Here is a 12,923-nt window from a genome sequence, read left to right as displayed (position 1 = left end):
AATCAGTTATTTTAAAACCGGGAAGGAAAAGAAACAGAGAAGAAAATAAAAGAACGAGACGGAGAAAGACCAGTTTGCAAATCCGGGGACTGGAATTTCCTCTCTTTGATTCTCTGGTTCCCTCTTCTGGGATCAGAGGATCATTTCCCACTTTCCATTTCATTTCAAATTTAAAAAAAAAAAAAAAGAAATCTATAGTCGTTAACAAAACAAAATTTCCAAAAATCCAGTTGTTTGTTCCCCTGTTTTTTAAAACTCGGAAAAACAAATTTAATCACGCAATTTGCAATGAGCTCAATCTCGTAAAGGGTTTTTGTTCTCATTTTTGGGCGCTTTTCTCAAATGAGTATTCATCAAAATGATGGGAAAATGGAAGGTTGGCTTTATCTCATTCGGTTCAATCGGTTTGGTCTGCAATATTCACGCAAAAGATACTTCATTCTTAAGGATCACTTCCTTAGAAGCTTTAAAACGATACCCATTTCTGAGAACGAGGTTTTTTATTCACATCTTTTTTTTTTAATCTCTGTTATGTTCTTTTTTTTTAATCACGTTGAATGGAACTCTAGGCTGGTTTTTTTTTTTTCTATTCATATTTTTTGTTAGAGAAACCAATGTTGTAGAATCATTACCTTTTTGTTTTTGTATGTTTCTGGGTTGTATTGATTTGGTGGGGTGGTTCTTGTTCTATGCAAATGCAAAATGAGCGTTATATATGTTTTTTCTGTACCAGTTTTTGGCTTCTGGTACATTAGATAGTTTGTTCTTATCATATCAAGTTTTCTTGACTTCTTCCCTTCCTCTTCTGATCATATCAGTTTCATGTGTTTTTCTGGTTGAAACGATAATAAGTATCCGTAATTTTTAAGTATGTAAAAAGAAGGAAACTAATATGGAACCTTTGAGTTCATATATGTTTAACATTAAATCGGAGTAGGCATAGGCCAATGTTAAGCTATTACACCTTCTAAGTTGGAGTTTTTTTTCTAATTTTATTTTGATAGATCAAAGAGACATGAAATTTCATATAATATTTCCTCTAGCTTGAAAGTATATCACATTGCCTTAGTTATTGTTTAATTTAATTTTGTCTACAAAGTTTCTAGTCAAATTTGCTTCTTTTTAATTGTTCATGCCTTTGATGATTGGTGACTTGGTTGAAAGCTTAAAATAGTTTGTGTTTACAAAATGATGAAGATGAGGAGGTTATGCAGAAACAGAAGTAATAGGAGTTGTCATTGATGAAAGCGAAATTATTTGACTAATTTGGACAACATATTATCCATATATTTATGCATAAGAAACAATGTATTTTTCTGCATACCTAAAGCCAACTATTGGTGCAATGGATAAGAATGACATTGCCCTCTTCCATCTAATCCAGGATCTGCTATTGAGTATTGAATTGTGTAGATATAATTGGAAACAGGAATAAAAATAGAAAGTAGCATTAAGTTATATTTCTTAATATTTTATCAGAGTTTAATAAGTTTCCCAAAACTATTTCAGTAAGTTCCTATTTGTCATAATTAGGTAGTTTTCATTATTTTTTAGTTTATTTTCCGATTTGTATTATTAATTTAAGATTATCCTGTGTTTAAGATTGTTACTTCGATTCATATGAGTTTTGACGCCAGAATCGAGTTCTTCAGTCACGGAGAATGATGAGAACAAAAAGAATTAATATAGAAAGTAGTATTAAGTTAAATGTTTAGTATTTTATTAGAGCTTGAATAAGTTTCCCAAAAATTATTTCGGATAGTTTCCAGTTACTAATATTTGACTAGTTTCCATTATTTGTTAATTACCCTTTCTTGTTATTTTTCTTCCCTAAACATTGTTATTTGTTATTTATTAATTTTTCTCTCTTCTCACTGTCCTTCACCAATATAGTTTCCCATTCCATCATTATTGCTAATCTTTCAAAAGAAAAAAAAATCTGCATAATAAATCTGTGGTTTATTTGCAGGAGCCAGTTAGAAGTGCAATAATAGACTCCTGCATTCGAGTTACAGATAACGGAAGAGAGAGTATTCAAAGAAAAGTATGTATCTCTCACAAGTTCTAAGTTTTCAACAAATGCTTGACTAGTCTTGTTGTTCATACAAGAGATGTTTTCCCATTACTCGTTGCATTTTCAATGTCGTTTGTAACTTTCAGGTCCTCTTTCTTTTCACAATTTACAACACTTCTAACCACAATAATCAGCTTAAGGTGGGGATTCATTACAAGCCAAAATTTTCACTTATTTATGTTTGTTTCTTTACAGTTTATTGATGAAAATTTTTAATTAAAATGTTACAGTTGGGAGCTAGTAGTCCAGAAGAAGCGGCAAGATGGATTCGTTCTTTGCAAGATTCTGCACTAAAGGTATCAAGCACTTAACCGAGTTTTGAGTGTAATTATTTTCAAAAATAGTAAGATTTTTCGTGTTTTATTTTATTGCAGGAGTGCCAAAATCCAGACAAGGATTTTGTGGCTTGTTCCAAGAGAAAATGGCCAACTTTGAGGTATATAAATACTTATTTGTTTTGTATCATGTTATAAATGCTTGTCATTGTCAAATCATAGGGATTGAAAAAACTATTTTCTTTTGTCCCACAGATTGGTTGGTTCTAAGAGGCGAGAGAATAAAACTTCCATTGACTGGACTTTTTCCTCAATTGTGCACACTGAGGCAATGACGTCTGATGTTATTGCTCCCTCTCCATGGAAAATTTTTGGCTGTCAGAACGGTAAGACTCTTAAGTTTTTTTATCTTTTATTAAACCAACTAAATAATGTATATGTTGAAATTGCATTGTTTTTTAGGCTTAAGGCTTTTCAAAGAAGCAAAAGATTGGGATTCCCGTGGGAGGGTAAGTTTCATTTTTGAAGCACTCATTTTCTAATTTTGTACTTAACGTTTGTTTTTTGTTGACATTTTTTTTTTCCTCAGCATTGGGATGATCATCCGGCTATAATGGCAGTTGGGATTATTGATGGCACTTCAGAAGCGATTTTTCGAACTCTTTTGTCTCTTGGATCTTCAAGATCAGAGTAAGATCGCAGACATGTTCCATCTATCTTCCAAAAATGGAGCTTTTATATCCGTTGGATTTACATATAGCCATAGCCTCACTGACTACCTTTATCATGCTATAGGTGACTAAAAAACGAAGAAAATGTCTTTTTTTGTTCATTAATATAGCTTTCTAAGTGCAATAAGCTCTCATTCAACCAAGAAAAAAAAAACAGAGAGAGAGAGAGCTAAAAGATTCAGCACAATAGTGCAAAACGTTCTTAAGCTAATGTTAACTATATCAATTTAAGATTCATAAACTACAATATAACTTATCTAACAATAAACTGCATTTCATGTTCCCTAATAGATCATATTCATAATAAACAACTTTTATTTCCCAGATGATAATGATGAGTTGTCTCATTCCAGCGGTTGAATTATCGAGTGTCTTTGCAGATGGGATTTCTGTTTCTACCGGGGCAGTGTGGTGGAGCACCTCGATGGCCATACAGATATAATTCATAAACAGTTATACAGTGATTGGCTTCCTTGGTCAGGCTTTTGAACCTCATATGAAGAGAAATTCAGTTCATAAATGTGCTATACTGTTTTAACAAATTATGGTTTAGCAGGGGGATGCAAAGGAGAGATTTACTTTTGCGCCGTTATTGGAGAAGAGAGGACGATGGCACATATGGTAGCATATTCCTAAAGGGATCTTTAGAACATACTAAAAGAGTATATGGAGCCATTACTTCATCTGGTTTAACTTTCTTTACCTGGTTGTTTGCAGTAATTCTTTACCATTCAGTGGTCCACAAGAAGTGTCCACCGCAGAAGGGCTATGTCCGCGCTTGGCTTAAAAGTAATGTATGCTTTGATTTGGAAGTTCATCCTGTGTATGACTCACTTGACATGATGGATATTGAAGATATTAGGATCTCTCTCTTTACTTTTACTTTTTTTTGTAAAATGCAACAAATGTTCCTACATTACTAGGCCTCTAAATGCTAGGCGTGACTCGTGTATATTGACTCTTTAACATCGTTCCACAGTCGTATAATTAAGAACCACCTTCTATTAATAACGTGCCATGTATATGTTGTAACATTCTATGTCTAGTTGTAGATTTTATGCCTTGTGATTGTCAATATTAAATAGTTAGTCAAAAGAAGAGTCCTAATTGTATCTCAAGAGAGAGTTAGAGATGCATGCAAATATCAGACTTAGTTTACGTTTCATTTGCTTCAACTTTTGATTTGAGATTATAGATTGTATTTGGAATATTGATTCAACAATATTACTAATGGAACATGCAGGTGGAGGATTTGTTATAACTCCAGTGAACCAAGGAAAACAGTCAATTGTAAAACACATGCTTTCTATTGATTGGAAGTATTGGAGGTTGTATTTGCGCCCATCTTCTGCAAGATCAATAACAATCCGTATGCTTGAAAGACTTTCAGGTACTCTTTTATATCTTTTCTTTTATACACACACACTAAAATAACAATGTACATCCAATGCTAAGAATCTATGTTTCTTCAATTTATCAGCACTAAGAGAGCTATTCAGAGCCAAATCTGGAAGCCATTCCCCTGAGCTCTCAGCTGCACAATTGACGAGAGATATTGTTCTGCCCCAGAGTGAAAAGGAAGACATTAAGACTAAAGTTCAGTACACTGAAGAAGTCCAGAATATGGAGGAAGTTTCTTTGATGGAGGATGAGATGGACAGACTGGTTTCTGGCCGTAAAAGTTTAATGGAACTCAACGATGCTGAGGATGAGTTTTTTGATGTTCCTGAACCAACCGACAGCCGCCTATTGGAGAATGAATGGCCTAATTCCGAGCTAAGTACAGGACAGAAAACTCCGGTACTTACTGCTCATCGAAAATGAACCTTTCAAGTAGTTTAACCAACTTCTAGACTTGAGCTTCGTTCCATTTTGTCTCATTTGAAGGTCTATTCTGTGTAATGATACATGTTATTGGTGGTCTATTTCTAGAGTGATGTCACTGAAGATTCATTAGAAGTTAGACGTTGGATATAGACAAAGATAACATCACCTCTATATTTCTCTTATGTCTCATCATTCTGTTGGAACACATATTAGTTGTTCCATTGAGTCTTTTGGAAGCCTTTTTTTTTTTTTTTTTAAGTGTATAGAACTTGGGATCATAACTTTGTCACTCCAATGCCACGTTAAGATTTGAGACTTTTAGAATGACTTTACTATTATTAGAGTTGATACATGTTGTATGGTTGGAAGTGTAATTTATTGCTTATTGACATGGTTTTTATCGTTAAAATGTACAGAACATATCCCACACCAAACTCTCATCAGCTGCTGTTTTTGTGAAAAAACTTAATGATCTCAGAGGTCTGTCTAGTTACGAAAACCGGAGAATTTCCAAACACTATTGTTTATTCGGAATGATTCTGGATTAAGATTGATTCACCTATGCCTCTGCAGTTCAGAAGAAGGGTTATATGGACTTGCAAGATGCGGATAGGGAAGACACTATGTCATGCTTCTATGGAGCTACTCTTCAAAAGGACCCGAGCTGTGCTTTACCTTGTACTTGGACAGCAGGTGATCCTTCATCATTTTTAGTACGTGGAAGTACTTATCTACAAGACCATCACAAGGTATTATTTTAGTTCTGCTTATTAGTGGAGAATTTTTTTGTACTTTATTCATAAAAATTCGAATAATGTTAAAATTTGTAATAAAAAAAATGGTGGTGGTAAGTGGTAAGGAGAGATATTGGGGCAATAGTGTTATCAGGAAAACTTTATACAAGGAGAAAAGAAGAGACTATTCTGTTGGAAAATCGAAACTGTTTTTGGAAACAATATGTGTAAAGCTATAAATTAACTAATTAGCTGTCAATCTTTGTATTTTAGGAAAATATATGTCAGAAGTTATTTCCTTCTCTAGAATTAGCTATATTCCTAAAATCAGTGATTGCTTTCCTGATTCCAAGGGTGTGTACATGCTTTGTAAATCATTTAAATAGGTGATCAATGAAAGAAAGAATTATTCCTTGAAAAACTCACTTTTCAAGTTGGTATCAGAGCGTAGGCGGATTGCTTGCGGAAATCGGTCTTCTTCTTCCTTTCATTCGATCCTCTGTTTTTTTTCTCTATCACCATGTCTGACATTTCAAATGAATCCCCCACTGTTCCTCAATCGTCTTCAAACAATCCCACCACCATTGATTCCTCAAAAAACAGTACAACCACCTCGGAATCCCATTCTGTCCAAATCACCACGATTCGATTGAATGGTGACAATTTTCTGAGATGGTCTCAATCGGTGCGGATGTACATCAGAGGGCGCAGAAAGATGGGCTACCTGACGGGTGACAAGAAGGCTCCTGCAGAGGATGATCCGGACTATGCTACATGGGACGCTAAGAATTCCATGGTGATGACATAGCTCGTGAACTCCATGGAAGAAGACATTAGCTCTAATTACATGTGCTATCCAACGGCACAAGAGCTTTGGGAAAATGTAAATCAGATGTATTCTGATTTAGGGAATCAATCTCAGATTTTCGAATTGACCCTAAAACTCGGAGAAATTCGGCAAGGGGAGGACAACGTCACAAAATACTTCAATTCTTTGAAGCGAATTTGGCAGGATCTGGACCTCTTCAATACCTACGAGTGGAAATTTGCCGAGGATGGACGCCACCATAAGAAGACTGTGGAGGATAATCGTATCTTCAAATTCTTGGTTGGCCTCAATGTCGAGTTTGATGAGGTAAGGGGGAGAATCATTGGAAGACAACCCCTGCCTTCAATCGGAGAGGTTTTTTCGGAGGTTAGAAGAGAGGAGAGTCGGAGGAATGTGATGCTGGGCAAGAAGGGACCTAGAGTTGCTGCTGAAGGTTCAGCCTTGGTAACCACGGGTGGAGGCTATAACAAAGCCACCACATATCAGCGCAGATCTGATGACAAATCACGTCTTTGGTGTGATTTTTGCAACAGGACTCGCCATACCCGTGAGACTTGTTGGAGGATCCATGGGAAACCTGCGAATTGGAAAGGTAAAACAGATGACAAACCAGGACATGCCTTCACCGCTGCTAATGAGGCCAAAACCAACCCCTTCACTAAGCAGCAGATGGAGCAGCTTCTTACACTGCTGAAATCCAACTCGGCATCTGGTACTCCTAGTGCTTCTGTGGCATACACAAGTAATGAATTAAATGCTCTTGCTTGTCATTCCAAATCATCTGCTCCATGGATAATCGATTCTGGAGCATCCGACCATATGACCAACTCTTCAAATCTGTTTGAATCATATTCACCGTGTCTTGGAAATAAAAAGGTCAGGATAGCGGATGGTAATTTCTCACTCATTGTAGGAAGAGGTTTGATAAAAATTTCTGAGGGAATAGATCTTAAATCTGTTCTCCATGTTCCTAAACTTACTTGTAATCTCTTATCTGTCAGCAAATTATCTAGAGATTCTAATTGTCGTGTCACCTTCTATGAATCCCATTGTATTTTTCAGGACCAGAGCTCGGGGAAGACGATTAGCAGTACTAGAATGATCAATGGTCTCTACTATTTCAAGGATAATCTACCTAGTAATAAAATTGCTCAAGGACTTGGTAGTATTAGTTATATTTCTGTTCATGATCAAATAATGGTTTGGCATTGTAGATTGGACCATCCTAGTTTTTCTTATTTGAAACATTTGTTTCCAGCATTGTTTAAAAGGGTTAATCCTTTATCATTTCAATGTGAAAGCTGTTTATTGGCAAAGAGCCAACGAAAACCTTATATTCAAAAAACTTATCAAGCTTCAAAACCATTTTATCTCTTTCATAGCGATGTTTGGAGACCCTCAAAGGTAACCACTGTTTCAGGAAAAAAATGGTTTGTAACCTTTATAGACGACCACACTTGTCTTTGCTGGGTGTATTTAATGCGGGAAAAATCAGAAGTTGAAAAAAAATTTAAAGATTTTTATACAATGATTGAAAATCAATTTCAAACAAAAATCAGCATTTTGAGATCTGATAATGGAACGGAATATTTTAAAAGTCTTGGAAACTTTTTTAAAGGAAAAGGGTATTTTACATCAATCAACATGTTCAGATACTCCTGAGCAAAACGGAATAGCTGAACGCAAAAATAAACATTTGTTAGAAGTAGCCCGGGCTATGATGTTTTACATGAATATTCCAAAATACTTATGGGGGGATGCCATACTCACTGCATCATATCTAATCAACAGGATGCCCACAAAAGTTTTGCAGTACACTACACCATTGAAATGTTTTAAAAAGGTATTTTCAGATTCTCGAATTAATTCTGAATTACCTTTAAAAATATTTGGTTGCACTGCATATGTTCACCTTCCAAAAAGGTCACGGTCTAAGTTAGACCCAAAGGCAAAAAAATGTGTTTTTGTAGGATATACTCCTAATAAAAAGGGCTACAAGTGTTTTAATCCCCTTACAAAACGTTTTTACACAACCATGGATGTCTCTTTTTTGGAAAATACCCCATATTTTACCAAAAATTTACTTCAGGGGGAGAACTTAGTTGAACCAAATTTTTGGGAAGTTGCTGAACCCTTACCTAATCCGATCCTTGATATCTCTTCCAAATCAATGGAAAAAGAAAAAGAAAATAAGGATAAACCCACTGCATCCGAACCTAATTTCATTGATCTGTCGGAAAAAGAAATACTACGAATGGAAAAAAATCACAGCAATCTTGAGCCTGTGGTTTATGCAAGGAAGAATGTCCCTGGAAGAAGTAAAGACCAATTAATCATCCTAACACATGGTCAAACGGAAGTCCTGGGTGATGGTCTTCCAAGTGTCTCAGGTAATTCTTCTTCCATTCCTACTCATTCTTTGCCATTACTCTCTAATTCTGATTCTGAAATTTCTGCACCCGAACCTTGTTTAGAATTAGCCTCAGTAATTCCTACAGAGGCCCGTGACACTGATCTTCCAATTGCCCTTAGAAAAGGAACCCGCGCGTGCACTAAGCATTCTATTGCCAAATATATTTCCTACAATAATCTCTCTGACAGGTATAAAGCATTCACTACAAATATTTCAAACCTTGTTGTGCCTAGAAGCAGTCAGGAAGCACTAAATGAACCAAGTTGGAAATCGGCAGTGTTTGAAGAAATGGATGCCTTGAGAAAATATGATACTTGGGAGATAGTAGAATTGCCGAGAGAAAAAAAGGTTGTTGGGTGTAAATGGGTCTTTACAATAAAGAGTAAGGCTGATGGAAGTATTGAGAGATATAAAGCTAGGCTTGTGGCAAAAGGTTTCACTCAAACCTATGGGATAGACTACCAAGAAACCTTTGCCCCGGTAGCTAAAATTAACTCAATCAGAGTTTTGTTGTCCCTTGCAGTAAATTCTAATTGGCCTTTACATCAATTGGATGTTAAAAATGCCTTCCTTAATGGAGACCTAGAGGAGGAAGTGTTCATGAGCCTGCCACCAGGTTTCGAAGAAATTTTTGGAACTGGAAAGGTGTGTAAACTGAAGAAGTCCTTATATAGACTCAAGCAGTCCCCTAGAGCTTGGTTTGAGCGCTTTGGCAAGGTGATAAAGCGGTATGAATACACTCAAAGTCAAGCTGATCACACTATGTTCTACAAACATTCAAAGGAAGGGAAAGTGGCCATCTTAATTGTGTATGTGGATGATATAGTGCTAACTGGAGATGATTGCAGCGAACTAGAGAAGTTAAAAGGAAGACTCGCTGAAGAATTTGAGATCAAGGACTTGGGGGCGTTAAAATACTTTCTTGGAATGGAGTTTGCTAGGTCCAAAGGAGGTATTATTGTAACTCAGCGTAAGTATGTGCTTGATCTACTTAATGAGACGGGTATGTTAGGTTGCAAGCCTGCTGAAACGCCAATAGAGCCTAATGTAAAACTACAGCCTACAAAAACAGAGAATGTGAAGGACAGAGAGCGTTATCAGAGACTCGTTGGGAGACTGATTTACTTATCTCATACACGCCCAGACATAGCATTCTCGGTGAGCATGGTTAGTCAGTTTATGCATTCACCTGGATCGGAACATTTTGAAGCTGTTTACAGGATTCTAAGGTATCTAAAGGGGACACCAGGTAGAGGCCTTCTGTTCAAGTCATGAGGACATCTACAAATTGAAGCCTATACTGATGCAGATTGGGCTGGAAGCATAGTGGACCGAAGATCTACCTCGGGGTACTGCTCATTCGTGGGTGGTAACTTGGTTACATGGCGAAGCAAACTACAGAACGTGGTTGCTAGAAGTAGTGCGGAGGCTGAGTTTAGAGCTGTGGCACATGGCATCTGTGAGATTATGTGGATAAGAAGATTGCTAGAGGAGCTAAAGGCGTTGGGGTCATCTCCTATGAAGTTGTATTGTGACAACAAGGTTGCAATTTCAATTGCCCATAATCCAGTTCTCCATGACCGCACGAAAATAAGCATTTCATTAAGGAAAAGATAGATAATGGTTTGGTGTGTATGGCCTATATTCCTACCGAGGAACAAGTGGCAGACGTCTTTACCAAAGGGTTATACGAAAAACAGTTTGACCTTCTAATTGGCAAGCTGGCTATGGAAGATATCTTTAGACCAGCTTGAGGGGGAGTGTTGGAAAATTGGAACTGTTTTTGGAAACAATCTATGTAAAGCTGTAAATTAGCTAATTAGCTGTCAATCTTTGTATTTTAGGAAAGTATATGTCAGAAGTTATTTCCTTCTCTAGAATTAGCTATATTCCTAAAATCAGTGATTGATTTCCTTATTCGAAGGGTGTGTACATGCTTTGTAAATCATTTAAATAGGTGATCAATGAAAGAAAGAATTATTCCCTGAAAAACTCACTTTTCAAGTTATTCAATGGAATTTGCTTAAGATTTTTGTGTCACTTCCTTCCACCTAAAAGAATGTAGTTTTTTTTTTTCTTGTCACTTCCTTCCACCTAAAAGAATGTAGTTAAGTAGCAAAATGTTAGAGGTAAAGTTAGTGAATAATACTTCAGTCAAAACTTTACATATGAACATTTAGATGTTGATTATGGACTTCCTTCGGCAAAAAGTGATGCATGAAAACCTTATTTTTTCGCTTTTTGAAACTGGGACTTTCAATCTTTTTTCTTCTCCAATTCCTGAAACAAATGTGTCCCTCTACACCAGATCAAGGCAAAAGGTACCTTAATGCAAATGGTCGGCGCAGATTGGCTCAGATCCGACAGACGAGAAGATGATCTTGGAAGCCGTCCTGGTGGTATTGTTCAGGTTTGATCCATCACATAACATAGCTTTTAATCATTTTCTCAAGGTGTTCATGTTCTTATAGCAAATTGGATCGTAATATGTCTGCAAAATCTAACAGTTTTAAGTTTTACCGTGCAGAAATTTGCAGATCTAGGTGGACCAGAATTCTTCTTTATTGTTAACATTCAAGTGAGTTTCTTTCAAATTTCTATCGTCAATATAAACATTATAACCAGCATTATCTCAAAATTTATGTTCACAAAATCAGGTCCCGGGTTCAACCATGCATACTTTGGCAATGTATTACATGATCAAAACTCCTTTGGAAGAAAATCCCTTGCTATACAGCTTTGTCAATGGAGATGATGCCTATAGGAATTCAAGATTTAAGCTCATACCATACATTTCTAAGGTCAGTATCAAGTTTATGTAGAGTACAACAAATATATATATATATATATATATTTTTTTTTTATAAAAAAAAAAAAAAAAAGTCCTAGGAGAGGAAGACCAACCTTAGAATACCCCCTAGATGTTACCGAAGGGCTCCCTACATACTGACAGAAATATTCGTTGAAGGTCCTATAAGTGAGCCCTATCCCTTAAACGAGAAGCGTGTCACCCAACCCCACCGAATGTACTAACGGTAAGGGTACTTGGGAGTGTGATATCGAGTAAAAGAATGGAAAGAAACAAGCCTTTCACATTTAATACCTTTAGAGAGTAACTCAGCACTCGAATCTCTGACCACAGGCCCACCACGTTCTCCATTACCGCTAGGCCATCACACTTGGTGGTAACAAATATATATGTTGCATAAACATATATACATATGTGTGGTAGAATTTAGGAGTCCTGCTTATTCCCATTTTTAGTGTTTGGATTTTGTTTTCTTTAGGGATCATGGATTGTCAAGCAGAGTGTAGGCAAGAAAGCATGCTTGGTGGGTCAAGCACTTGAAGTACATTATTTTCGTGGGAAGAACTATTTAGAGGTAAAACTCCAAAGCTTTTTTTATCTTGGATTTACTAGAAGATAAATCGGTGCCTTATGTTTGCTTAGAATCTTCGTCATGTGTTATTTGATTCATTAACCACGATATTATCTTTTACCGTGAAATCTTCATGAATCCTAGCTCGAAATCGATGTCGGGTCATCAACCGTGGCAAGGGGAGTGGTCAGTCTTGTTCTTGGCTATCTCAACAACTTGGTCATAGAAATGGCATTTTTGATTCAGGTAAAAATTACCCCATTTCCAACTTCACAAATATATATATTTGTGGACCCTTGTTCATTATTAAATCTGAGACCAACTTTTTGCAGGGTAACACAGAGGAGGAGCTCCCAGAAGTCCTTCTTGGAACATGTAGACTTAACCATTTGGATGCATCAAAATCTGTCCAGGCAAAGCCATGAAAGTTTTCAACCTGAAAATTGTCACAAATCCGGTGAAGATGTCATAAATTGACTTTAGTGAAACGTATAAAATATATATATATATACATACATATATATATATATACATACATATATATATATATACATACATATATATATATATGATGATATCACTGTAGGTTGCACCATATATGCTCATCAAAATTCACTCCTGTACAGACCCTTTTTTTAACACTACAATTGGATTTAAAGG

General features: G+C 36.2%; 1 pseudogene; it reads left to right on the top strand.

The window, feature by feature from the left end:
* The first annotated feature begins 342 nt into the window (after positions 1-342).
* On the top strand, positions 343-12,688 carry LOC21386219 (annotated as a pseudogene).
* Positions 12,689-12,923: the final 235 nt, after the last annotated feature.

This window comes from Morus notabilis, unplaced genomic scaffold (genome assembly GCF_000414095.1).
Source record: "Morus notabilis unplaced genomic scaffold, ASM41409v2 Scaffold3171, whole genome shotgun sequence".
Classification (NCBI taxonomy): Eukaryota; Viridiplantae; Streptophyta; class Magnoliopsida; order Rosales; family Moraceae; genus Morus; species Morus notabilis.
The sequence above is the reverse complement of the archived record's forward strand: the minus strand, read 5'-3'. Positions and strand labels throughout refer to the sequence as shown.